The sequence below is a fragment of the Thunnus maccoyii genome, chromosome 17, assembly GCF_910596095.1.
Source record: "Thunnus maccoyii chromosome 17, fThuMac1.1, whole genome shotgun sequence".
Lineage (NCBI taxonomy): Eukaryota > Metazoa > Chordata > Actinopteri > Scombriformes > Scombridae > Thunnus > Thunnus maccoyii.
The window spans coordinates 13,664,244-13,691,892 of NC_056549.1; the positions used below are offsets into that span (position 1 = coordinate 13,664,244).

The 27,649-nt window shown below is 38.4% G+C and overlaps 1 long non-coding RNA gene across 1 annotated transcript; it reads right to left on the bottom strand.

The window, feature by feature from the left end:
* Window positions 1-5,898: 5,898 nt before the first annotated feature.
* Window positions 5,899-8,149, bottom strand: LOC121882584. The gene is made up of 3 exons (XR_006092121.1): window positions 7,783-8,149; window positions 7,429-7,541; window positions 5,899-6,052 (listed from the first exon to the last, which is right to left on the bottom strand). It is a non-coding gene; the product is annotated as an uncharacterized LOC121882584 (long non-coding RNA).
* Window positions 8,150-27,649: the final 19,500 nt, after the last annotated feature.

The following is a 27,649-nucleotide window of genomic DNA, read 5'->3' on the forward strand; positions in this document are numbered from 1 at the left end:
GTAACATACATTATGTTTTAATAGTTGTAATACAGAAGCCACAAGGAAAATGTACAAAATCTTTACATTGGTAATGGGTGAGTTATCTGCACCCAAGTGCTGAGCTAGGTGTTTCCAGATTTACTGCTTTGTCTTGAAAACAGCTATAGAAACTAATCTTAAAACATCCAAGTTTGAAGCCTCATGAGACAGTTATGTTGAAAGATTTTCCAGAGAAAATTTGCTTTGAAAGAATAAGAGAAAGAAAAATCTCAAGCTTTCCTTTTTAGGATCTGACCGCAGACACTTTTGGAACTATTTAACATATCTAAGGCTACATACTGTATGTCAGCTGGCACCATTTTGAGACAGTTCTTATCATTCATAACGATAAGCTTTAAAGTGGCAAGATGCCAAATGCTCAAGAGCAGGTTCCATATTTCATTCCTGATGCCTCTGCAGCTTTTCACTTAGATTCTAAAAATACAGATAGCATTAGTCACCAGATGATTGTCATATTTTATGTAGAAATAATAATTCAACACAGGCAATAACTCAGCATCGTGTTGAACAGTCAGTCTTTAGTCTTTCAGTCTCCTGCTAAGAGTTAAATGTACAATTTTAACAAGGGGTTTCAAAGGAAGTGGCCTGTTATACAGCCATGCTTTTCAGTTGTGATGGATCTGTTGGGGCGGAGCAGATGAACCCAAGTGCAGACACACAGAGGCAAGGAGACAGGGACACAGTAGGACAAAGTATTTATTAAAACAGGCCAGGGGAAACTAGTACTGGTAGCTGGGAATCTTGGGCTGAGGCACACTGGGGCAAGGGGAGCAGGTCCAGAGCAGAATCCATAGAAGCTGGTCAGAGCAGGGGTCAAGGGCAGGAAGCAGGGCTGACGAGATGAGGGACAGGAGACAGGGACCGGAGCCAGAGCAGACAGGACTGCAGAGAACAGGAGACGGGGACCGGAGCCAGAGCAGACGGGACTGCAGGGAATAGGAGACAGGGACCGGAGACAGAACAGACGGGACTGCAGAGAACAGGGTCAGACTAGGGAAAACAGGCAACAACAAGAAAACTAATAAATGCAGGAGAACTGGCTTGAAGCGTAGACTGACTGAGCAGAGGCTACAATCTGGCAGTGTGGATCTGGCAGGGCTGAGTATAAGTAGAGGTCTTGATTATGGAATGGGATGCAGCTGGCGGGACTCTGCTCTGACTCCAACACACCTGTCTCCACTCAATCAATCACACACACAGAGAGAGAGAGAGAGAGGGGGAAAGAGCCACTGGGGAAATGGCAACAGGTAGGGAGACACAGGACTGAGGCAGGAATCGTGACAGGATCAACACAAAACTGGTTGTTTTTGCATACCATTTTAAAGAAAGTCTTTGTTGTTTGTGGCCTGTGATGAAATTTAGAAGCTTTGCATTAAAGCAGACATCATTAGTGTTTGGTCTTTGAATGGATAAAGGACTTTAATTTGTTTCCTCTCTAACCAGGCTTTATAGTTTTTGTTTGTGTAGTCATTTCCAGTTGTTCTTAAAACTACTGGATCTTTCCCAAACACATTCACATTGTTAGTTTCATGAGTCACATTATATTGTTTTTGCAGTTACACTTTTGACAGTATATCTGTCAGAAAATAACTCACATTGGAGTTTATGAATAAAGGACAGAGTGAGAAGGAGAGGGAGTGTGTATATGCATTCTTGTTTATGTGAGTGTGTGTTGTGTGAAAATGTGTTTGCTGCATGTTTTCCAGCCTGTTGCCAGGTGTCTGACTGACCCCACTCTACCATAACTCTTAACTACTTTCAGTAAATCTGTCTAGAAACATTTAATGAGAGACTGAGTAAGACTAATTGCTCATTTCAATTACACCAGATATGTACATTAATAGATCCTTTCCTGACCAGTTAACCAAAACCTCTGTTATGGTTGTTTGACTGTGGACAGCGAAAACATTGTTAGCAATCTTTTGGGGAGTTGAGTATCAAGGATTTTATTTAGCAACAAAAAAAATCTGCATACAGTAGGAGATCTGCACGGAGGACACAGTTACCCCAGATGACCTAAAATTGCAACTTGTGATTTTTGCATGGATTTTTGTATGGATTAAAGAAACAAGCAATGTGTTAATTGGTAGGCAGTTGTTGCCCCCTCTTTCCAGTCATTATGCTAAGCTAAGCAACTGCTAGCTGTATAGAGAGCTGAAGTGAAACCAGAACTTCTGGATCGTGTTCCAGAAGTAAGAAAACCTCATTGAAAATCAACACATTTGTAATAACTAAATATCCAGAGACACATCTGTAATAACAGCAGGATAAACTGGACAAAACAGATCAGGAGTTTTTAGACAGCAGAGATAACAGCAAAAAAGTTGGAAAAATTACTTTAGAATTATGGGTAAAACCACTCGTTCTTTGGGGGGGTCGTGTCCCCCTGATAATGAGAAAATACCAATCTGTCCCCCCCAATATACAGTAGAAAATGTGTTAAATATGTCCTCCTTTTATGAAACCTGTCAACTGATCTGTTATTTCCTATTTATTTTCTATTTATTTCTGTTTGGTAAGGAAAACATAAGTGTGTGAATCCTCCCCCCATACCCTCCCCTTCCAATTGTACACTTGGTTGCGCCCATAGTTAGCTAGCACACACAACTCGGTTGTCTGATATAGCATGTTGTTGTTGCTATTAATGTTTGCTAAAGAAGTTCAGAATCAGATCAGATTGTCAGTCAGTGGAAGTGAACAAATGGATGGAGTAACGTTTCCTAAAAAGTGGAGAAAGCAGGACCAACAGCTGGACATACAAGGTTTTTTTCAGACAGTAAGTAAATAGACACCTTAGCTTAGAAACGTTACTGTTACTACTGTACATTGTGCACTATTCTTTATACACTTACTGTATCGCTAGCTAAACAGCATGATAACATTAAAGCAATAAAACTAGTAATAAAAGCAGAATATTCTAATTAAAATGATCATCAAGGTCAGTCATTGTTCTTCTGGTAAAATAATGAAATCTGGTCACAATGCAGGCAGCACAGAGAGACCGAGGCAGCCACTAGCTTGGAGAAATCACAGACTATTCCTTTAAATGTAAATTCAAATGGTCAACGTAGTTCTCAAAACTATGTTCTAAATGTGAAATCTTCATATATAAATCTTATTTATGCCTCCCCCAATGTCTATACCATGGTTATGCCCTTGTTTAGAGGAGAAAGAATCAAAGTTTCAATGACAGTACCCATGCTGACATGCTGGTAAATTTTCATGGGAGCTGTGGGGTTTTTTTTGTATGATCACAAAGTGATTGTTGTTTAACTTTGTGTGAAGGTTTCAATTCCTAATAGCTAGAGAGTAAAGAGAAATATAGAGAGTAAACCATTTACTAATTTAGCCCATGTGTGCACAATTGAATTGTTTTTTTTTTCAAATAAAAGAAATGCTGAATGACTGATTGCATTAAGTTATAGAAGCTAGTGGAACAGCGGCTAACCCAGACATGAGAATGGCATCAATCTTCTCATCTAACTCGGCAAGAAAGCAAATGAGCATTTTTTTTTCAAAATGTTGCCATTTTTGTACATGCACATATATTTTTATCCTTTAAGATATTTAATAATTAGCTCTGATAAGATCATATGAAAATCTGATAATGATTATACAGTGCAAAACACAATATATTCATGTAAAAGATTTAAAAAAGACCATTTCAGTCACCATTAAAACCCGTGTTCCTAAAGTTTTTGGCACACTAAAAGTTGTGTGTACTATATAGAAGTGAGCACAATTAAATCCTGCCCACCCCAGAGGGGAAAACAATTCATCGCTTTCCACTGACTTTGTATTGCGTGAAGGTGCCTCCTTGTCACTTACGTCTGCTAGCAAACATCAGAAAAATGCCTAAAGGCTGCTGTGTGGTGGAATGCTCTACCAGCAGGGTAAAGAGCCAAGAACTAAGTTTTTATAATCTGCTGAACTAAAAAACTGAGCCTTTAATAAGGCAAAAGTGGATACAGGCAATAAGACGTGAGGTATCAGCAGGAAGAATGGGAAAACTGTGTGATCCTGACATGCAGTATGCCTACATGTGCAGCAAGCATTTTGTCACTGGTAAGTCAAATATCCAAATGCCAGTTTTATGCTAAATATATTTCTGTAAGTTAAGCTAAATCATTTTGACAGTATGCAACTTATGTTATAGTGGAATGTGGATAAATCAGAAAGCAATGCAATATTATGTTTGCAAGCAAGCAAGGTAAGGAGAAGAGACACTGAGATAGATAATATTGAGTTTGTCAGTATACCTTTTCCTCTCTGGTAGACATAGGGTGCTAAAATAATCCTTTGACATCCTGAAATCGAATGTTTTTAGATAGCTACAGGCATTTTGTTAGCGTTTCAGCCCGTGGTTGCATATCGTGGTGCCAAATGTTTTTCCCTCCAGTGGGCGTAGTTTTCAGAGTGTGACGCATTACGGTCTATCTCTACAGTATGTTAACCATTGTGTAAATTGGAAACTTGCATGCGTGTGCTGCCATTGATGTCATTTTCTCATTCTTTGTTTCAAACACTCAATCAAGCTGTCATAACATTTGCCAATACCATTTCTAATGGATTATTGATTAGGTATGAGAACTCTGGAAGACAGTGCTGCCAGTATGTGTCATTAGAGGGTTGGTGTTGTGAAATAAACATTTTTGCTTGAGGATTTAGGAAAGTTTAATCCCCAGGAAATGTTTGCTCACCAAATTTAAACAGAAATGCTGGCTTTGACTGTTGGTAATTGTGTAAAATGTCTGAACTTATTAGGTGGAGAACACAGTTTAATATATCCAAAGGGAGATAGTTGGCAATGCCTTGGAATACTTCCTGCCTTCAGCGAAATTTCACAAATACCAAGATTCAGACGACTCCGCTGGCGACACAAAATGCCCACTTACACTCAAAACATCAAGGACGCAGAGAGGAGGACATAAAACCACATGCCCACGTACCCACATGCACAGACACACATGCACACCATCCAGACACCCCTTTGAGCCTGCTCGGGGATGAATCATCCAGGGTCTGATGTGGTTAACGGCGACCAGTGTTTCCGTGTTTGCTCAGATTCCGCCCTCGCCGCCACATGGGACTTGATAGGTTGAGAAGCTGCGTTGAGCTGAGTCATCACAAATTTTCCTTCATTCCCACGATTTTTCCTGCGGTCGCTGACTCAATAAAAGAACCCATCTTTCTCAACTGAAACAATACCGTTGGACTTCTGAATGGTATATGTAATATTAGAATGCATCACTAGTATATACCTGGATATACAGTAGGGTAGACCGTAATTGAAAGTTATACTGCACTGTATTTCACAACATAAATAACAGTTGGTTCGGCTGTGCAAATTTAATTCATATTACTCCTCCTGCATTTCTTTATCTGTGTCATCCCTGCCTTTAAAAACACAGCTCATTTATATCCTGTACACAGCCGGATGCAGAGATTTGCATTATAGTTCATGGTTCTTAGAGGAATAGTTTGACGTTTTGAGAAGAACATTATTTGTGCTGATTCTGATTGAGTTTGATGAGAAGATTGACAGCACTCTGTCTGTTTAACAAGAGGCTACAGCCAGGAGATGATTAGCTTAGCTTAGCATAAAACTGGAAGGAGGGGGAAAAATCTAGCTTACACTTAAACAAGATACAGTATAACATGGTGCTGGATGGTGGATTTGGTCATGTTTGGACTGTGCCAGGCTAGCTGTTACTTCCTGTTACCAGTCTTTGTACTAAGCTAAGCTGACACTTAATGGAGGGCTATGGGAATAGTATTGATCTTCTTGGGAAGAAAGCGAATAAGCATACATTGTTAACTATTCCTTTATGAACACATATTTTAATTAAAGGAGATATACATCATTTAGTCAGACGGGACAACTCTCACTGGTGTAACAGGTGTATATGGACTACACAGAAACTTAAAAAATGGATGAAGATTTGAATAGAGCTATTCCTTTTGTCCATAGTAATTGGCCACGGTATGAGGTTGATGATGCCAAGGTGACCTGAAATAGAAAATAACAAAGTCAGCAGTAGTAAAATTCTTGTTATTTTGATAAGATAAACTGTAATGGGAAATTTCAGTGTCACAGCAGCAAAAGCAGGAACAGATGCATACAGTAGATAAGTTACTTTAAAAACTAGACTATATACAATATTAATATAAAAATATATACAAGTGAAGCTTAAAAAAACAAAAATTAAAGCAATAAATACTATATACAAGTACACTAACATTGCTACTAACCATAAAGTGTAGCAAGACAAGAATAGTCACATATGTGAGGATTGAATGAAGTTGGAAAAAAAATCACTTGAATTAGAAATTGAACTATCCACAGACCTTGTCGCATATTATTATTTATTTTTTTTATTATTTAATTATTATATACACTATGCACACAAATAATACATATCAGTATAACATAACACTGTTATTTCTGTCATATCCTGTAAATAGTCCACATAAATATAGACCATGTGATACATTAATGTGTACATATAATCCTTTTGTCTCCACTCCCTCTCACACACATCCACACCCACACACACATGCACGCACACAGTCATGTCTGGAAAAGATTGTGCTAAAATAAGAGATGATTGACTGCATTGTGGAAGTCCCTCATCACTCAAATTCTTTTGTTTTTTCTGATAATTTACAAGGCCGCTGGTGGTATGTGTAGCTCTTTGATTACACAAACGTATCTGAAAGAGAGAAGAGTGTGGCTTTTGAACCAACAAACCTAAGCCTCTGGGAAAAAAAAACATTTGAAACTTTGAGTGTTTCATTTGTTTGATCTTCAAGTAGGCCTACGCATTCAAAAATCCATTAATGATCCTCACTAGTGATAGGACCATTCTTTGTTTGATCAGTCAGTGGAGCAGGGCAGTAATTCCGGGTCTGTTAAAACAATTGAGTCAAAGATGCATGGGAAGTTTTGCAATCATCTTCTATTTAGCGTGACATGCCAGTAAATGAAAAAATACCAACCAGCAGCCTTTCCACATTAGTAACTTTGACATAACACTTAAAATTTGACCTTTATCCTCTGCCTCATAATTCTTGGTGAGTTTTTGTAGTCATTTGGCATCAGACCATGCTAGTTCTGCACCTTTTGCAGCATGTAAATCTTATTATATGATAAAAAATCACATATTGATACAGGCCCAGGCTCTTCCAGTAAGACCAGGACGCATGCTAAGCCACATCAATCACTCATCCCTAAATTAGAACCAGATGAAGCATGAACAAATAACAGTCTGGAACATGTTGGATCTCAGTGCAGCTTTTGATACTGTGGACCACCATATCTTGGTTGAGAAACTTGGACAGTGGGTGCGTATCACTGGCTCAGCCCTGCAGTGGTTCTCCACCTACCTCTCTGACAGGAGTTTCATAGTTTCTGTTAGCAGCTTTGCCTCCTCATCTGAAACTCTGTATTGTGGTGTGTCTCAGGGTTCAGTCCTTGGTCCAATTCTGTTATGCTTCTCCTTGGACAGATAATAAGGCACTTTAAAGGTATCTCCTATCACTTCTATGCAGATGATATTCAATTACACATCTCATTTAAACCTCAAAACATAGCTAAATTGTCAATTTTAAATAACTGCCTAAATGCTATAAAAAATGGATAGATAATTTTTTACAGCATAATGCAGACAAACCAGAAATCCGTATTTCTGCCCCCCTTAGTCTTGTCCCTAAGATAAGGGGTGGTCTTGGGTCTCTTACCTCATCAGTTAAATCCTCCATAAGAAATCTAGGTGTCACTATGGACCAGGTTCTGACTCTGGATCAACATGTCAAGTGTCTGATTCGCTCTTATTTTCTCCCACTGAGAAACACTGCAAAGCTCAGGCCCATTGTGACTCAAGCATAGATGGAAATGTTAATTCATGCTTTTATATCGTCCTATCTTGACTACTGTAACTTCATTTTTTTACTTGCCAAAACATCCCTGGATTGTTTACAAGTGGTCCAAAATGTTGCTGCTAAACTCTTGACCAGGTCCTCCAAAAGGTCTCATGTTACACTGATTATGATTGCTCTTCACTGACTCCCCTTTATGTATTTTTTCTGTTTTCTATTTAATTCTGTTTTTATTGAGTTTTATGTCTGTATGTATGTTCGTGCTTTATTTCTTCTGTGAAACACTTTGTGATGTCTCTGCTTTCGAAAGGTGTTATATAAATATAGTTAGATATTTACACCAGAATCTGTTATTATATGCTGATCTTTTGTGTTGTGGTAAAATGGCTTGCCAAGATAGCCCAAAGGCACAGATTTGCAGTGTCCTTTGTGTATGGCTTACCTACACTAAGATGCTATTATACTCACACAAAACTGACGTTATTGTGCTTGGCCCTAAGCACCTCAGAAACACATTATCTAATGATATAGTTACTCTAGATGGCATTACCCTGGCCTCCAGAGCCACTGTAAGGGATCTGCGAGTTGTCTTTGATCAGGATATGTCCTTTAACTCCCACATAAAACAAATTTCAAGGACTGTCTTCTTTCACCTATGTCACATTGCAAAAATAAGGCACATCTTGTCTTAAAAAGATGCAGAAGAACTAGTCTACGCATTTGTTATTTCTAGGCTATTATTATTCCTGATGCAAACATTCTTGTCAGCCATGAATCTTCCTCAAGCTTCTCAGATCCAGAATGACCTGTTGAACAGAGCTATTTCACAAAGTTATATTGTCTATTAATGATTTGCAAAATAGCAACGCTGCAGGGCCCGATGACCTGACTCCTGAGTTTTTAAAATCTTTTCAGAGTCTGTTAGTTGACTCCCTGCTTAAAATGTTGTCCCATTGGTTTGATTCTGGCCATCTCCTAGGCACGATAATGGATACTAACATTTCACTGATTCCAAAGAAAGGCAGACTGCCAGAGGATTGCTCCTCATACAGGCCATTGATGTAGACAAAAAATTTATAGCTAAAATTCTGGCTAAAAGATTAGAATATATCCTTCCAGACCATATCTCAGTAGACCAGACTGGTTTTATTTTAGGACATAATTCTTGTAACAGTGTCAGGAGACTGCTGAATCTTATTCAGTATAGTACAAAATTGAAAGCCAAGGCTGTCATAGTCTCTCTTGACATAGAGAAGGCTTTCAACAGAGTTAAGAGGCCATATTTACTGTGTTTTTGGGAGTGTTTTTCCCAGATTTAATCTGAGAGATAACTTTATTAAGTGGATCTCTCTCTTGTACGACTCTCCTCGTGAATCCGTCCACACAAATGGGTGGAAGATCCCTATATTTTTGGTTTGGCGTAGCACTCGTCAGGGGTGCCCAATCTCCCCTCTTTTGTTTGTGCTTGCCATAAAGCCCTTGGCGGAGACGATAAGGAGCTATTCTCTGGAGACAGGTATTGATGTGGGTCCCCAAGAGCATAAAATTTCCCTTTATGCTGATGATGTTCTACTCTTAAAAAGAGTAGAACATCATCTGCCTCTGCTGGTGTCTTTAGGAATTGTTTAGAAATGAACCCCGAAAACTAACTACCAGGTTTTACAGTGCTCCCTTTTCCCCAGCAGAGAGCATGGGTCATCCTAAATCGCTTTGGGAGGCTGACTTGGGCAGAACCATTTCAGATGACAAGTGGGGAGATGTTTGGTTGAGCTCATCTGGTTGTTTGTTCACCAGCAAGCAGTGGACAGTGGATCTCTGACAAACCTCTCAACCTCTCATAGTGGTTACAAGGTATAATAGAACTCGTCCCTCTGGAAACCATGATCTACTGGCTCAAGGACAAACAGAGAGTTTGCAGGGAGGCCTCTATGGAGTTATTTGGACAGACATCCTTAGAGAGACCCATGCTTGAGTCTTAATCAAGCAGTATATTGTACAACTTCATTGCCTGGATATCAGGTTATGCATCCATTCAATTGTCAATGTTTTTTTTTGTTGTTGTTGTATATTTATCTTTCTCTTCTATCTTCATTTTCTCCTATGTATTTATTTATTTAGATTCACCATTGTGTGGGAGTTTTTGTTCAGTGTGTTTTGTGTAGAATAAGGTGTTCTTATGTTTATGAATATCATGTTTGTCTTCCTTAAAACTAAAACCAATAAAGATATCTATAAAAACATTTTTTTTTTCCTAGTCACTGTTGCCATGTGCTTGCTCATGAGGGAATGTTGGTTCTCTGTAAATAATATTGTAAACCTGCTCTGTATGAGGAATGCCATGAGATAACTAACAGTTATGATTTGGCATTATATACATAAAACTGACTTGACTTGACTAAGGCAACCATTTTGGCTCTGTATGTGTTGGTGTTACTTACACAGGTGAGAGTATCTAGGACTAAAGAGATATAGCCCCCAGCTTCAAAATGGATGACAAAGTGATTTATGTCCTGTTTTATTTTTTTGTCTTTTACACTCAAGATAACTTGTACACAGTAAGACACCAGTGTACGCATCAAAGCAAGGAATAAAGGTAAAGCTCTCTCAGGCCATGAATAATGTCTGTTGTACTGACAGATGACAACACAAATTGTGCACATGTGCTGAAGGAAGGTAAAGGCTGTAATTTGGAAGAAGAGCGGAATCACTCCCATATTTTTATGGCTCTTCACACCAGCTATCATTGTGTTATTTATGATTCTGCCAGTGTAGGGTACGTAAGAGGAGTCAGGATATTTTTCTCGGGGATGTACTGTAAAAATGAATCATACAGCAAGAATGAGATGGGCCACATAATAATCTAGGGGAAGCTGAGAAAGACGAGAAACTCCAGCAACACTTGTAGTATGAGGAACAACTGAAGCTGAGATAGAAACAGAGAAAAAAAGTTTAACCAAAGCTAATATGAGGTCACTTTTTTTCACTTTTTTTGTTAAGGTGTCACCACTATGACTCAGCAAGAAAACATTGTAGGAAGGAATTTCCCACTAAAATGACCATATCTTTTGAAGAAACCCACTTGATTTGACAAATGATATACTTCAATGTACATATGAACAAGTGAGTTAAGACAGAAAAGATGTAAACCTGTCCTTTAATTCTTGATTTAAAGGTCCCCTGTGGAGTATTCTTCACAATCAAATCTACAATCAAAGTTTCTGTTAATACACATCATTGCTCAACAAAGCGCATTGTGTATATCCTTGAGGTCCTTCCTCATAAAACATTTGCGAATCGATTTTTTGAATATTTTAAACCATGCATTGTTTACATTCAAGCGAAACGGGAACCCACTGTGCCATAGCGCTACTAGTGGTCAAAAACTCCACACGGTACCTTTAATATATGTAAAAATGAAATTACATATACATATCATTATTTTGCACTTACCACAGTATATTCAAATCTATTTTTTCATTCCAACACATGACATTTCACATTTCAAGAAAAAGATCAAGAAAAAAAGAAGCTTTTTTTTTTATCAGAGCCATTAAATTTTTTATGTATTATTTCTCTTCAAACTTTCTATCTTTTATGTGTGCATTCATCTTTGTGTAGGCATGAAGCTTGATAGAATAGCTGCAAATGCTTAACATTTCCATAGATAAAAAAATGCTCTCTTCTGTTTTTTTTGTTTTTTTTAAGGTAGCCATAAAAGTCATGAGGGAAGTTTCCCCCTATACACATATGTACATAACTTGCTTATGTCTTCTATTTAAATCTTGTCATAGGATTATCTGAGACTGCCAGTAACATGTGCAGGTCATATTTAGTTTGAATTATAGTTTTCAAAGAGGAAGCTTTATTTGAATGGCTTCATATGAGCATGAAACCTGTTAACTATGAAAACAACCTATAACTAGTAAAGCCTGCCATGTGTGTAACTGAGTTTCATGACTATTTTGGGTGAAGTAAACAACACAACACATAAAAAATCACACTTTCCAATAGACTTTAGAAATGTATTCCTGTTTTCAATAAGCAGCTGTACTAAAATAAAAATGTCTTTGTAGTTGCATGGTTATTGGCCCTTACTCTTTCCTTTATTTCAAACAGTCATGTCCCATGAAAGTAAATTACTGTAAACACGTGAACACAAAGTAAATAACCGTATTGTGCTGCACAACTGTACTGTAAACAAGACTTTTCATCGTGCCTTTCTTCACTTAAATGGGCGCACATATTTTAATAGTTTTATTATCTGCAAGGATGTTGTCATGCATCCACAGTCGATCTTTGCAGGAGGAAAATTGTTTAGCAATAATTTCAGCGCCTTCATGTTTCATATTGTGTGTTTTTTTTTTTACTGCTTCAAACATTAAAGTGGAAAAACTGTCTCTGCCTTTCAGACCATGAATCATCTTTTATATGCTCACATTTTTTTCTGATAAACTATGCTGTCATCTCTGGGAGGTAAAACCCGCTCATCTTCTTCACCCCTTTCTGGTGATTTCTTCCTCCCCTCCTGCTGTTGGACGGTAATCAGTTAACTCAAGACAGAATCTCATTTCCTTCTCTTTCCATCTTTTAGAATCCACTTTCAGGTTTTTTTTACAACTTTGGATCGGATCTCAGTTTGAATTTTCCATGGCTTTGTTTTGAGCGGCACACACACTAAATCCATAACAACCCGCTATGGCCAGCAGCTTTTTACCGAATGAGGTGTGTTTATCATGTGTATTTGTGGTTTTGTGACATCATTAAGAAAGTTCTATGTCATCGGACAGTGGTGCAATAATGGGTTTTGGTCACGACCCGAAGGGAAATGTTTCCTGTTGGTGGAATCTCCTCTATCTCAGTTTCTCAGGGAATTATTGTTGAGGAATTAGGCCACAGCCACTGCCGCTCAGTTTATCCTCCGATTGAAATAACATGTGTATAAACAAAGCTATCAGGGGAAGAGAAAGGCAGGGCAAGGGAGGGAGAAAAACTGTGGAAAGATCGGTGTTTGAAAAAAAATCTGTTTGTGTTTTCATGTGAAAGAAGGTCAGAATGTGAGAGAAACTATATTTTAAAGTAATGGATAAACAGTGTATAAAATATAAAAATAGCATAACTTTTCTCATGCTGAGTTTCTTAAAGACAACACTTCATTCACATCAGTTTAGTAATGAAACTAAACTATCTAAAACTAAATGATTTTCCAGGGCAATCTCTGATAAATACAACTACAAATCCACTCTAAATCTGAGTATCAACTGCCTCTCATTCCCTGCAGACTTAAAGCTGAGAAGATTGAGCCAAATAAGCAGTAAAGATTTTAAGTGATAAGACTCCGAGTTATCAGCAAGTAACTGAGGAAGCTTTCGTCTAACACCAAAAAGGAAACCGAGCTCTCAAACGCAGCTGTATCCATTTCCAGATGCCATGGCTATGCTTGAACTAAAACTTAAATATCCATATTTTCTCTATATAAGTTCAGTCTGTCTCACCCTGAATTACCCTTGTCCTCCTTATCACCCCCTCTCTATTTCTCTCTCTGACTAGCTTGCTTTGTCCCTCTCTCTCCTCGCTCTCTCCACAGATGTCTGCTCACCAGCTGTGCTCAGATGGCTGAGAGGAGCAGACAGGATGGGTTTTTAGAGAACGTGCACACACACAAACACCCACACAGACACACACGCAAACACACGTGCACAGAGTCTCGCAGAGTGACCTTCTACAGCAGGGATCCGAGACTTTTGTCCCTAAGTTTAAAGATTTCTCTCTGTTCTCATTTTTCCACATCTTTTCGCTGTCTATGACCACATCAATATGAAACAGATGCCCCTAACTCACAAGTTACTGCAGACAAACACGGGCCATGGTCAGAGAAGGTCAGGAATTTGGCTGTTTGTCAGCTCTAATCGGATTAGTTTTGTGACTAATATGAAAGTGATTAGACTGTAGCTTTTGGCACAAAAGAATAAGAAAAGCTTGTGGTAAAAACAGGGTGAGTTAAATGTGTATTAATGTCTTATTAGTATTTCTCTCTATTTCTAGAATCGAACATGATTTATCTTGGAGCTTGAGAGAAGTATAAGGTTAAAAGCTGTTGTTCATCTTCTGTATTCTGATGACATGCTAGTGAACTTTACAGCTGCTTCTTTCTCTGTTACACATTCACACACATTCACCATGTCTTTTTAAGTATCCCAGTACTGCAGAGTTCATTTTATCACACTCACTGGTCACTAAGCCCTGCCCCCCTAAGTTACTGTTGCTATGTCTGTCAGGCTTTTCATTCTCACATGGCACATAAGAGGTTTACAAAGCTAACGCAGGCAGATTTACCTATCAAATTTCTTAGTAATTTTTCAAACAATGAATCCTTGATTTTATATAAGGAAGTACAATTAGACTCATATTTCACTCTAATATAACCGTTATTGGATGCAACTTATTCGGACAGACAAGATAGAAGTTAGATTTATGCTCAGTTTTTTCACACAGTATGTTTTCACTTTTACTATTACAAGAGAAAGGGGTCTTAGAATGAAAACTAACTGGGGATGTCCCAATCAAGTTTTTTTGTGCCCCGATCTGAGTCCTTTAAAGCCCCTTTCACACATACAGTCCATCCCTGAAATGTTCAAGAACATTTCCTGCATGGGGTCATGTGTGAATGGGAGCAGGGATTGATATTCAGGGAAATCTGTACCACCAATTTCCTACCTCAAGACGTAGTAACATTTAAGAAAAAACAGTAATTTACTGGGAACTATGTCTGAAAGAGGCTTAGGTCTTGAGGTGGGAAATTGGCGGTACAAATTTCCCTGAATGATCCCATGCAGGAAATGTTCCTGAACATTTCAGGGATAGACTGCATGTGTGAAAGGGGCTCTAGTAACATTTCAGGGAAAATGCCGGTACAACTGCAAAGGTTACATCCATCAGACAAAAGATGTTTTCATGTGGAGTGAGCAAACCAAGAGTTGGGCGGTGCTTTTCCATGGCATGTGTGAAAAGGCATAAGACGGAAATGTTCCTGAATTCTTTATTTCACATTGAATATAACTGAAACTTTTTTTTTGATTTACAACTTAACATATTATTTAATACAATAAAACAAATGAAAATAGTATGGGCAAAAATATTGGTACCCTTAACTTAATATTTTGTAGCACAGCCTTTGGAGGCAATAACTGCAGTCAAGCGCTTTCTGTAACTCTGAATAAGCTTTCTACACTTCTCCACTGGTGCTTCGGCCCACTCTTCTTGAGCAAACTGCTCCAGTTCTCTCAGGTTTGATGGGTGCCGACTCCCAACTGCAAGTTTCAACTCTTTCCACAGATGTTCAATGGGATTCAGATCAGGACTCATGGCAGGCCACTTCAGAATGGTCCAATATTTTCTTCTCATCCACTCTTGGGTGCTTTTTAATGTATGTTTGGGGTCATTATTCTGCTGGAAGACACATGACCTGTGACTGAGACACAGCTTTCTGACACTGGGCTGTATGTTTCACTCCAAATGCCTTGATAGTCAGATTCAAGGCACTCAGTGCCTGAGGCAGCAAAGCAACTCCAAAACATCACTGAGCCTCCGTGTTTCACGGTAGGCATGGTGTTCTTTTCTTTGAAGGCTTCATTTTTTTTCTTCTGTAAACATAGGGTTGGTGTGATTTACCAAAAAGCTCTAATTTTGTTTCATCTCTCCATCTGTTTCATCTTCTCCCAGAAGAACTGTGGCTTGTCAACATGCATTTTTGGCAAAAAACCAGTCTGCATTTTTGGCAAAAAACCAGTCTGCCTTTTTTGTGTCTCCCTCTTAGAAGTGGAGTCTTCTTGGGTCTTCTACCGTGGAGTCCATTTTCATTCAGACAGCGATGGATGACGCGACTTGAAACTATTGTAACTTGAACTTGAAGATCAGCTTGGATCTGTATTGAAGTTTTCCTTGGTTCTTTCTCAACCATTCGAGCAATCCTTCTGTTCAATCTCAGGCCAATGTTCCTCTTGCGACAACGTCCAGAGATGATGGCAGTAGTTCCATGGGCCTTAAACTTCCTAATAATATTGGCAACAGTGGTCACAGGAACATCAAGCTCTTTGGAGATGGTCTTGTAACCTTTACATTGGCCATGCTTGCCTATTACCTTTTTTCTAATGTCTGCAGACCACTCTCTAATTTTCCTTCTGTTTTTCATATTCAGTGTGATGCACACAGTGGCACAAAACAGCAGAGAGAGTAATTTACTCCTTTTAAACTGGCTGCATGAATTATTATAAGATTGAAAACACTTGTGATAATAGTCTGCTTAAAATCAAATGAAATCAATTATTTCTTACAAGTGCTAAAGGGTACCAATAACTTTCTCCAGGCCATTTTAGAACGTCTTTGTAGAATAAGCATAAGTTCAGTTAATTTCACAACTTTTTGTTTTGTTCCACTGCAAACCAAACATAGACATGCATTGATAATAAAATATCTTTTAATTTCAACACTGTTCAGGGTGAATGGTGCATTATTTTAATAAAATACAAGGGTACCAATAATTTCGGCCTCATCTGTAGCTGCATGTGTGAATAGTGAAAATCACTAGTGGTGCCTGAAAAGTTATCCCAGTAATTTACCAGGAACTATGAAAGAGGCTTAATATCGGGTATCTGTTGATCCCAAGTCTGAACTGATACCACAGTAAATATACATAGAGTCCATAAGCATAATGATTTGCAGTCTCTCTTTTTCAAGTCATTCATGAACCATAGGGACATAGATTAATCTTTCCCTGCTGAGTTCTTTGGTTCCATGTTTATAGCTTTACAAGAACAAAGGGATATTCTATGCCAACCTGCTGCTGAAAACACTACTGTCTCATTTCCTGTAATGGATATCAACAAATGGGTTGCATACCTGTTTTCTGAAACAGGTAATCCATAGTGAGGGGCCTAGGTAGGCCTAAGTAGGCCTGAAGCCTGACTGGAGCTACTTTAGTTTAGGAAATACACAGTGGATGTGTCGTTGTTAACAGAGTTTTCTTTTAATGTAACCTGTAACCCCACAAAATATAATCTTCCCCTTGCCCTTGGACGTAACACGTGAAGTTGGGTTACTAATGTAGGTACTGTAGTAAACTAGATAGCTGGACATGCTAACATTTGCAACTTACATTTGAACAGATAAATACATTGTTTAATCAATTCTTTACATTTTTGTCCTTGTATTTTTTAGAAAGGCTGAAAAAAGAGACCACCCTCTAAACTCTACATACAAAGCTACATCCAAAGCTTGACAGGCACGAGGTGTCTAGTAATGGGGAGTGTGGCGAATGGTCATTTAGCCTTAGTTCTCACATTTTACTGCTAAAATAGTACTCTGTGTACCCAAACTGTAGTGTTTCCATGGTGACAGGGGAGGAGGGTGTGAGTGATGCCAGCCCTTCTAACCCTGGGTAAACTGTGACCAGACGTTCTGCAGGGTTTCCTTCTGGTCGACTTTTGATGGTGACATAACTGCTGGGGTCATTTTCTTGACCTGCCAGCATCAAGGAGAATGTGTGTGTGTGTGTGTGTGTTGGGTAGGTTGGTAGGAGTAAATCAGGAACTGAAAGCGAGGAAAGGAAGGTTAAAGTGGGGTCATGAGGCGGATGGGATGAACAGGTTTCACAGGATGTGAAAGATGGTGGGCCTCATGTGTAAACATAGCTCCAGTGTGAGATGAGAGAATACTTCGAAGTATGTGTGCGTGTGTGTGTGTCTGTGCACATCAGGATTTTTTCCCACAATGCTCCAGTCCAGCTCATCTTGACTGTCAGTTTGGATTTCCCAACTTTAAGATGATAAGTAATCAGCCAAGATCATTAATCAGGACATGAGAGAGTTCTGGGCATGAAAGAATAAAGTGTTTGCTCAGATCTACACTTTTTTGCTGACTCTTTGCTCTTTCCTTCACGCCATCCTCTCAGCAGTCTGTCTCCCTTTGCTCTACCCTCACCCCTGACTTTTGACCTCAAAGCCCTTGCTGGGGTCATTTGAGAGCCCACAGTTGAAGGCCATAAATCTGTCATTAGGAAGACAAAGCAGATCAGTGAGTTTAGCTTCTGGACTTCACCTTCACTGACATCAGACTTCTCAGTCTTTAAAGGGTCACATTCATCAGTTGGTGGGAACCAGAGAATGGGCGAGAATAACTGTTTTTGTTATGAAAAGGATGATTATGAATTAGGATGCACAAGAAATTATTTTTAACTTTTTGGACTGCTGCAGGTTTGAATTCAGAAAAATGACTTCATGATTTTCTTTGAACTTTCAAATAGACATTTGCTATTCAAGTCAAGTTAATTTATATAGCCCATTATCACAGTTAATGTCTCCCTTGGTTTCAAAGACACAAAGAAGTAATTCCAGACCCAGATTGAGACCAAGCTCTCTATTAAAACAAGGAAAACTCCAACCAGGGATTGGGATGTTGCATGTCATACCCATCCCCTGTCTTCACAAGTTTCCAGTATATTTCTACACTGTCAAATATTAAATAAAAAGGCAAAAAAACACAAAACTAACCCAAATTTTGATATGACAAATATTAATAAATAAAATAACAAATTTATAAAAATTCAGACTTGCTAGACACAGCACTGGTTTGAGCTACATGCTTACTCAATACACTCACAATGACAATGTTAACATGCCGATGTTGAGCAATGTTTACCATGTTCACCATCTTAGTTTAGCATGCTAACAGTTGCTAATTAGCACTAAAAATTACAAAGCACTAAAACCATTACAAAGTCTTGTACAAATTTAAAGTTTGACCTGATGGTGGTGCTTAAATGAAAAGCCATGAGATCACCAAAGTTATTACAGCTCATCCTGTGGAGAACATGAATGTCTGTACAAACTTTGCTGGCAATCCAAATAATATTAGTGGAGTTGCAGAGATATTTCAGTGTGGACTAAAGTGGGGGACCAACCGACAGATCGACCAACATTGCCATCCCTAGTGCCATATTGATAAGATGGCTAAAAATTGTTTTGGAATCAAAGATGGTGGAGGCTCAGCTTTTCTGAACAGTCAAGGAGAGAAGAGCAGCACAGAATCCTGGGAGGAGAGCTAAAGCTACTCACAAATATGGTGAAACTACTTATGCCTGAGCTAAGCTTGAGCTGCACCTCCACTTCTCTGCACACTGAGTCTATTTAAATTATGTGCATTCCCAAGACACCAATAAACAGGTAAATAGGCTTCAGTCCTGGATCTGAACATTGTATGAGAGCCAGCATCCCAGACTGCAGGTGGTAGTTTATTCCTGCCGATTTTTTAAAGTTCATGAGACAACAAGGAGGCCACTTGAGAACTTAAACCATACAAAAACATTAATACGTTAAGAGGAGCACTTTAGCAAGCCGATGTGGGGAGGTAAACACTGCAGTAAAGTTAGAATCCGCACTGTGCTATTTTGAACTGAGGATTTGCATGTCCTTTGTGTTTGTGCACATAACTCTCAGTAAAAACCCCAAACAACCGTTCTTTTAAATTTGCACAATTTTAGCTTCGGGCCAATTACTCTTGACATTTTACCTTCAAACCAGTATGAACCACGAAACATAGTTTCCTCTCCGCACATCAAGAAAGCCAATTTTCAGAAGGGAACACTTAATAAGCCAAACAAACACATACAGTTCTTTCTCTGTGATGCATACATGCCATGTGTGTGTAAAAGAAATTTACAAACCAAAACAAAGCAAAAGAATAACTTTTTCGTAGATCTACTACCTTTCATTAGCCATAACCACCCATTAAATGACAGCGGGGAGGCAAAAGTGAGAGAAAAACAGGAATCCCCACAAAGTTAAATATAAGTGGATGGTGAGAACCAGAACCAGAAATAAAGAGTACAAGTTTGAGAGAAGAGAGTAAAAGAAAAAGAGGGGTGTTGAAATGTTATAGTCTGGGTAACTTTTCCTATTTTTACACAGAAATGCAAACATGTTGGTGAACTTGGTTTGAATGGCACAGTTGAATGGATATCTTCCGACCATTGCGGTCACACCATAGCTATGGTTTACTTGACTGCAATTGAAATGCACATTAGCATTCAATTAGTCTTTCTGTTTTTAAATATTTTGCTTTTTTAAATGCTTTGCAAACAACAAGTTACATCTGTTTCCTGAATTGGGTCAGTAACAGCACTGCATACAGACAAACATCTGACCAGACAATCAGAAAAGGAAACAAATTTTGTGCAGATTGGCAATGGTTTGATCAGAATAGCTGGTTTGTGTGACAGTTCAGAATGGGAATGTTGACATTGGCACCCTGCTCTTCTGTAACTAATTAATGGAAACTTCATGAATATAGGCTCAAAAATTGTTTTGGCATGATATCAACAAAAGAATAAAGGAAAAAAGAAAAAAAGAAACTGATTAAATATACTGACTGTACTGAATCAGGCATAGAAATATTTGTTTTGTAGCATGAAAATAGCTCTCAACTATTAATATGTGTTTACAACATATTACTAATGTACAGTACTCAATGTGGCAATTATGTTTATCTTTCATCATGTTGAGCAACGTGTTTACACTGCTGGAAGTCTGCAGTTCCTAAAACTTAATTTGATTTATGAATAGGAATATTACCACCAACTTAGGATAATTACTTTGTTTGCTGTGCAAACATTACAGAGAACATGCACATGCAGTGGCAGCAACGTGTGCACACACAGCTCACAATCACACAAGAACATGCACACTGCAGGCTGTCCATGCATGCTGGTGCTTACCAAACACCAGGAAATGGGAGGTACATCCTCCTCTGTTCTGTGAAGGAAAACCATTACCTGTTCAGTTCTGCCTCTGCCTCAGCCTAAGTGATACTACAGCCCTGTTCCAACTGTCGTGACCATCGAAACACAAAGGAAAAAGTTGACAATAAATAGTTATGTCGTTTATGTACCTTTTCCTTTGACTTTCTTTTCCTAAGGCAGAAAGAGGAAAAGATGAGAACACTGAAGGAAACTTTGAAGAAGATCTGAGATCGCCATGAGGTTAGCCAATACATTTCATTAATGGTAGATTAGGGAGAGTTGGAGTAAAAAAATAATGCCTTTGGCTGATTTTGGCTACACAGCGGACTACTCATATCCCAGTATTACCTCACTGTCGACAGATGAACTCTCTTTCAAACACATGTACACTAACAGACCTAGTGATACAACAAAAGACACATATCCAAGGAGGCTGAGAGGGAGGTGTAAAGTATATCAAAGCCTGCAGAAAAAATGCTTAAGCCTGGAATCCATGAAGTTTCTAATGAATTATAACTTTAAACCACAGCCCTTGTTCTCACCAGTGGTCTGTGCGACGTTTGATGTGTGACGTTTAACCTTTATTTATTTATTTTTAATTACAGTCCTTATCTAAACATATGAAGTGAACATGATATACTGTTGAGAAATGCTGTGCTGAAAGCTTCCATCTTTAGTTATTTGTGTTATTACAAATATCGATTTTAAATGAGGTTTTCCTACTTCTGGAACAGAACCTGGAAGCTTCAGTTTCACTTTGGCTCTGTGTCGCCAAGTCTCAAGTGCCGCCTATTTCACAAAGATGTTCGAATTAACTTTGCTGTGCTACTGTCTGGTGTGAGCAGGGCTTTTGGTTAGTATGACACCTGGCTAGTATTGTGTCTCTTACCTACAATCAACGTTGGTTTCTTTGGTTGGTTTGGTTTTCTTTTAATGTGATCATGATCTTATCTAAATAGTTTCAGTTTCCTAAACGTAAGCGATCCTTAAACCATAGAGGTGACAAAATAGTAAATGATTATGTGAACAGCTATCATAAATGTTGTGGGTCATATTGGTGGCACTGACAAATGATGTCATGGTTCCTTGTCCATCCATTGTTGGATGCAGCACATTTCACACCATGTTTGTATGTTTATACATGAAAGTTAAACACAAGCCCAGTAGTGTGACTTTGCTTCATGCATATTTTTCCAAGTCTTTGCAATGACTTATTCAGATCATTGCCAGGCCTCCACACAACAACTCAAAGAAAAGTTACAGAGGTCAGCTTTAGGTCTAAGATAAGTGATTTACACAGCTGGATCCAAGCTGTAAAAAAAGACACCAGAGATGTAGGACTTATCTTATAAGGGTCATGGGTCCATTTCCACACAGCATCAGTCCAGCACAAAGGCCTTCTACATTATATAAACACACCACACGTCAAGGTAAGTTAGCATTGGAGTGATAATATATATGGTTTTACTTTGTTTGTAAAGTATGCTCATGTTTCACAGGATAATTGCAAAGCATTTCTAGGATTGCTTTAGGAACATTAATTTTAGCTGTGGAATTTAGTTTTTATATGTAAAATATGTATTAGTAATATGTCATTTGCAGAAATCCTATTGCTACTGCAGCTGAACGTAATGCAGAACGAGCAGCTGTGTCAAACTGCAGAGCTTTGGATACGTTTGTTTTGCCTTTCCCCGGCCAGGAACATTGCTGTAAAACTGGTACAGACAAACCCCAACTCTGCAGACTTTGCAAAGTCTGCTCATGTTTTTCTGACCAGCAGCACTAATAATGCATAATTCCTCAAATCATTTGCTTGTGTTTCTGTTTGGAGACAAGCTGTTGTGACTAAGACTAAGTTTCTGTGATTAATTATACACAAGTCCTTCAATGCAGAGAAAAACAGCCACTAAAACATTTCTCTCCTTCTTAACAGTTCTATACAAGAAATTAAAAAAAATATTAATAATTTTATAGAACCTACAGAAAGTGATACCACATAAATTATCAATGTCATACAGATATATGTATATGTAGCTCTTATGATATATGAAGCTATAAAACTGAATACTATATGTATGCAGTCGTTTCTTGAGGCCAGTTATAACTTTCTGTTTTCCTTTATAGTGACAGAGCTATACTTAAACACATACAGGTGTGTTTTTGGCATGAGCAGCGAGCTGACAGGTGTGTTTGCTATTACAATGTGATAATGACTATCATTACAGGCCAGGTAAGAACAGGCGTGTAGCAGGAGGCTGGGAAGGAGACGAGAGGAAGGCAATAATGCTTTTACTAGGATGTGAGTGCACAACTGGCACTTCTGCACCTGACACACTAAACACATACACACATACACACACACACACCAAAACAGAAAGAGATACACATATAGAAACTCACAAATTAGCACCTTGGTGATGTAAATTTAGCTCCAAATGAACCCTTCAGTGGGTATCTGTGCTGGAAATAAATGCCCATCACAGATTACCGTTATTTCATTGATGGAGGAAAGTGCAAACCAGTGTTTTAAACTATAATTGCTTGTAGATAATGTGCAGACTATGTGATAAGATGCTATGAACCCATGAACTCATTTATTTAAGTTTTCAGGAAACCACTTCATTCAAAAAAGATTTAAAAAAGATGAAAATGTAATGCAATGACCCCTATTACAATAAGTTAATCCTCACACAGCACACACATACAGCACACACAAACACAGCCCACAGGACACACACACTTATATTTTCTCAGGCTTGCTCTTTATTTCTGCTGCCTCACCATTTGGGGCAAATCCATCGCAGCATTTCAGTACCTCCTTGGGTGCTGTAAACAGGAACAACAGCAGATGTGTGCACACGTGCAAAAACACATATCTATGAATCACTATACTTGCGAGGGCCTTCGCTGACTATGTTGATGTCCTAACCACTCCCATGTTAGTCCTATTTCATGACTAACTTTAATCTTTTAAAACTAAATCCCAAATTTAACATAAAACTAGTTTATAAATAAGTGGAGGTCAACAAAATGTCATAAGTTTTTCTTCTTCCTCTATAATTGCAAACACATTATTTTTCATAACTTAAGAGATGTACACACATGCACTTTAAGACCCGGGTATGTTGCAATCAGACTCCAAAGAAAATAATATTTTAAAAAGTGACGTTTTGATGAATGGACTCCGGGGCCAAGATAAATGAAATGGCACAATAAGCATCGATTACGCCAGCGATAACAATAAAATTGTTTAATTTGATCACATTTATGGTAATGGTAATTGCAACAATTTCAATACCAATGTTTGTTATGAATATTTTAAGTGAGTATTATTGCTTACGCTTTGCACTCTTAGCAGCTTGTATTGTGTTTTGTTTCTGTTATGTTTTCAGAAAGTCATCATGAACTTTCATAGTACTACATCTGTGATGCATTGACATAGAATGTGACAATTTAAGGGTTTGCCCCATCGTCTACAGACAAACACAGAGAAAAATTAAAGGAAAAACCTGAATAAATGAGTGAAACATAACAAATGCTGATGCTTCCACACAGGTGCACTACATGGTACAATTAAGCAATTAACATCCAGTCATGCTCTGTGGCGTGTATAAAATGCTGAGCAGGCCCAGATGATTCTGGTTTTGTATCAAGATGGCAAGAGGAAAAGATCTAAGTGACTTTGAAAGAGGGTTCATAGTCGGGGCACAGATGGCAGGAGCTTCAGTAACAAAGACTACTCAACCGGCTGGTGTTTTAATAGGAACAGTGACCAAAGTGTCATCTGCATTTAGATCTGTGGGACAGACATCAGTAAATTGGGTCAGAAATAATGGTTAACAGTGCACATTCGATGACTGTGATGCTCGTGCATTAGTGCGATATGTAAGGAAAAACAGAAGAGCAACCCGTCCTCAGGTGACTGAGAATGTCAATGCAGGATGTGGTCAGGCTGTGTCAACAAGAACAGTCTGTCGACAATTACATAGAAAGGGATGTTACAGTAGGGTGGCGTTGCATAAACCCATCATTACAAAGATGAATGCATATTTGAGAGTTCACTGATGCAAAAAGCATAGGTACTATAGGTATTCTTGACAAGTGGGCGAGTGCATGTGTGGCGTACACTAAGAGAATGGTACAGGTCTGAATGCTTGACCCCTACAGTGAGGGGATCCAGTGGCTCTGTTATGCTTTGGAGGGTATTTTGCTGGTATGATTTGGGTCCACTTCAATACAATCAATACAAAGTTGTCCTGAGTGATCCCCTTTATCCTATGATAAAATATTTCTATCCTGATGGGTCTCTTCCAGGATGACGATGCCCCCATCCATAGAGCACGAGGGGTCACTGAATGGTTTGATAAGTATGAAAATGATGTGAATCATATGCTATGGCCTTCACAGTCACCAGATCTCAACCCAATTGAACATCTATGGAAGATTTTGGACCAAAACACCAAATAAGGGAATATCTTTTATAAGAATGGTTTTCATCACTCTAGTAGACTTCAGAGACTTGTAGAATCAATGCCAAGGCGAACTGAATCTGTTCTGGCAGCACATGGTGCCCCGACACCTTACTAAGACACTTTTCACCATCTGTATGTACTTTTATGTTCCGCCTTTTCTTCTCTTTACACTCTGACTATGTGCAACCTAAGTGCTACTTTAGTGGGGTTGTGTGGGATGGTGTGTGTGTACATTGGTGTGTGCATGTGTGTATATTTGGGAGCATTGTACCAGATGTTATTTTGCAGGAGAAAGGAGACTGGCCTGTCATTGCTAGTTGTAAAAAAAGAGTTGTTGCAACATTGATATGGTAAAATAAGACTATCTCTGAGGCTACAGTCAAGGAAAGTCTGTTTAAAAAAAACTGGCACATCTTTCTAATAAGGATTTTATAGGATTTTACAAGTTGTAACTATGGTTTTATTAATAGTTAATAAATAATTTAATAATGCTTCAGATGATATTATTAAGATCATCTTTTGAGTTGTCACATTTTTAAAAATCCCTTTGCCTGGTGTTTATTCATTTGGCAATACCAGTGAATAATGACTTTATCAATGGCTTATTACAAAATGTGAAACTCAGGAGCATTTATTATTGGATTAGAAACAGCATTATTGCCAAACAGAAGGGATAGACACCAGTCAAAGGGATTTTTCACAACCTGGCAACCAGTAATTACAGAAGATTAAAAGTCTACAGCCATGCTAGCAGCTCTGTGAGGCTACACAGCAGTGCTTTGAGCTAAATGCTAACGCTAGCATGCAACATGTTTACAATAATACTGCAAACATACAAATGTATCACCATTTTAATTTAGCATGATGACATATGCCAATTATTAGCACTAAACAAAAAAGTCCAACTGAGGAACATGGGAATGCTATTAGTTTTGCAAATATTTGGTGAAAAACCAAAGTATTGGACAAATTCAAGCTATGACCTGATGGTGGTGGTAGAGGAAAAGTTAAGGGATCACCAAAGTAATTACAATTCATCCTGAAGGGGACATAAATGTCTTAAAAAAATATCCAATAGCTGTTAAGATATTTCACTCAAAACCACAAATGTGAATGCCATAGTGGTGCTAGAGGAAAAATCAGGGGATCACCAAAGTCTTTAGGATTTACGATCTGGGAAAAATGAGTGTCTGCACAAAATGTTGTGTCAAACAGTAGTTATTTAGAGATTTTTTCCCCTGAAAAAATCAGGGGATCACCAGAGTCATTAGGATTCATCCTCTGGGGACAATGAATTCAATCTATGTAGTAGTAGTAGTTGCAAAGATATTTCAGTTTGGACCAACAAACTGACGCTGCCATCCCTTGACCCCGGCTGCTAGCATGGCTGAACAGTGTGTTCTTAATAATGGCTTATAACTGATCTATAAAACATTAAAAAACAAAACAAAACATATATATATATATATATATATATATATATATATATATATATATATATATATATATATATATATATATATATATATATATATATATTTTAACAAAGCAATTAGTTACTACTTACAAAGCCATGCCAAGCCAAGTGGCACCAAAAAAATTGATTAAACTTAACATAATCAAATTTAAAAGAATTTGCAACTTGTATTTTTTTGCAGCCACAGGCATGCGTACAATGAAGCAGTCATGGGAGAGATGCCGCTGATCTATTTATGGATTCATTACAGAGTGACTCCTGATCTTATCTAGAAAACAAGCCAATCATTTACACTGCTGTGTGTCAAATTACCAGTCTGCCTGTCTCACTCTCTTTTTCAGCGACTGGCTTCTTCTCTTTAACAAGCCGATCTCTTTTCCAGCTCCGGCCCTGGTCCAGCTGGCCAAACTATTTACACTACCAGGCATAAACACTCAAGATTGGGGATCAATCTGATTTATTGCTACAGCCAGCCAGTTGTTTGGCATCTGTTGTCTGTTGACTCTCTTGGTGATCGGTTTGTTCCACAAGAATGAATTATTATCATTGTGTTGCCTAATAATCAAGAGGATCAAGTTTTGCTTATGGCTGCTCTTTGTAATTTCTCAAAGCAACGGCGTCCACAGATGTCTCACGCTTAAAAGCTTGACGCTCACTCAAGTTTTACTGTAATAAAAATGTATAGACAGCAGACAGCACAAATACACAAATGCAGAAAAGCACACACTTTTCTTTTTCCATCTCACTTTATCTCTCTTGCTCTTTTCCACACACTCACACATAGACACACACACACACGTTTCTCACAGTCTCGTCTTGCTGTTGTTTAATTTACTCAGTGACCTCTGACCTTGGCTGGGCTGAGCTGGAAGGACTCTTGGCCCTGCTGCTGCTCCAACTGGTCCATCTCAAACATAACCCTGCATGTGTGCGTGCATGTATATGAGTGTGTTTGCACGTCTTGATACAGATCTTCACGTAGTTTCAATT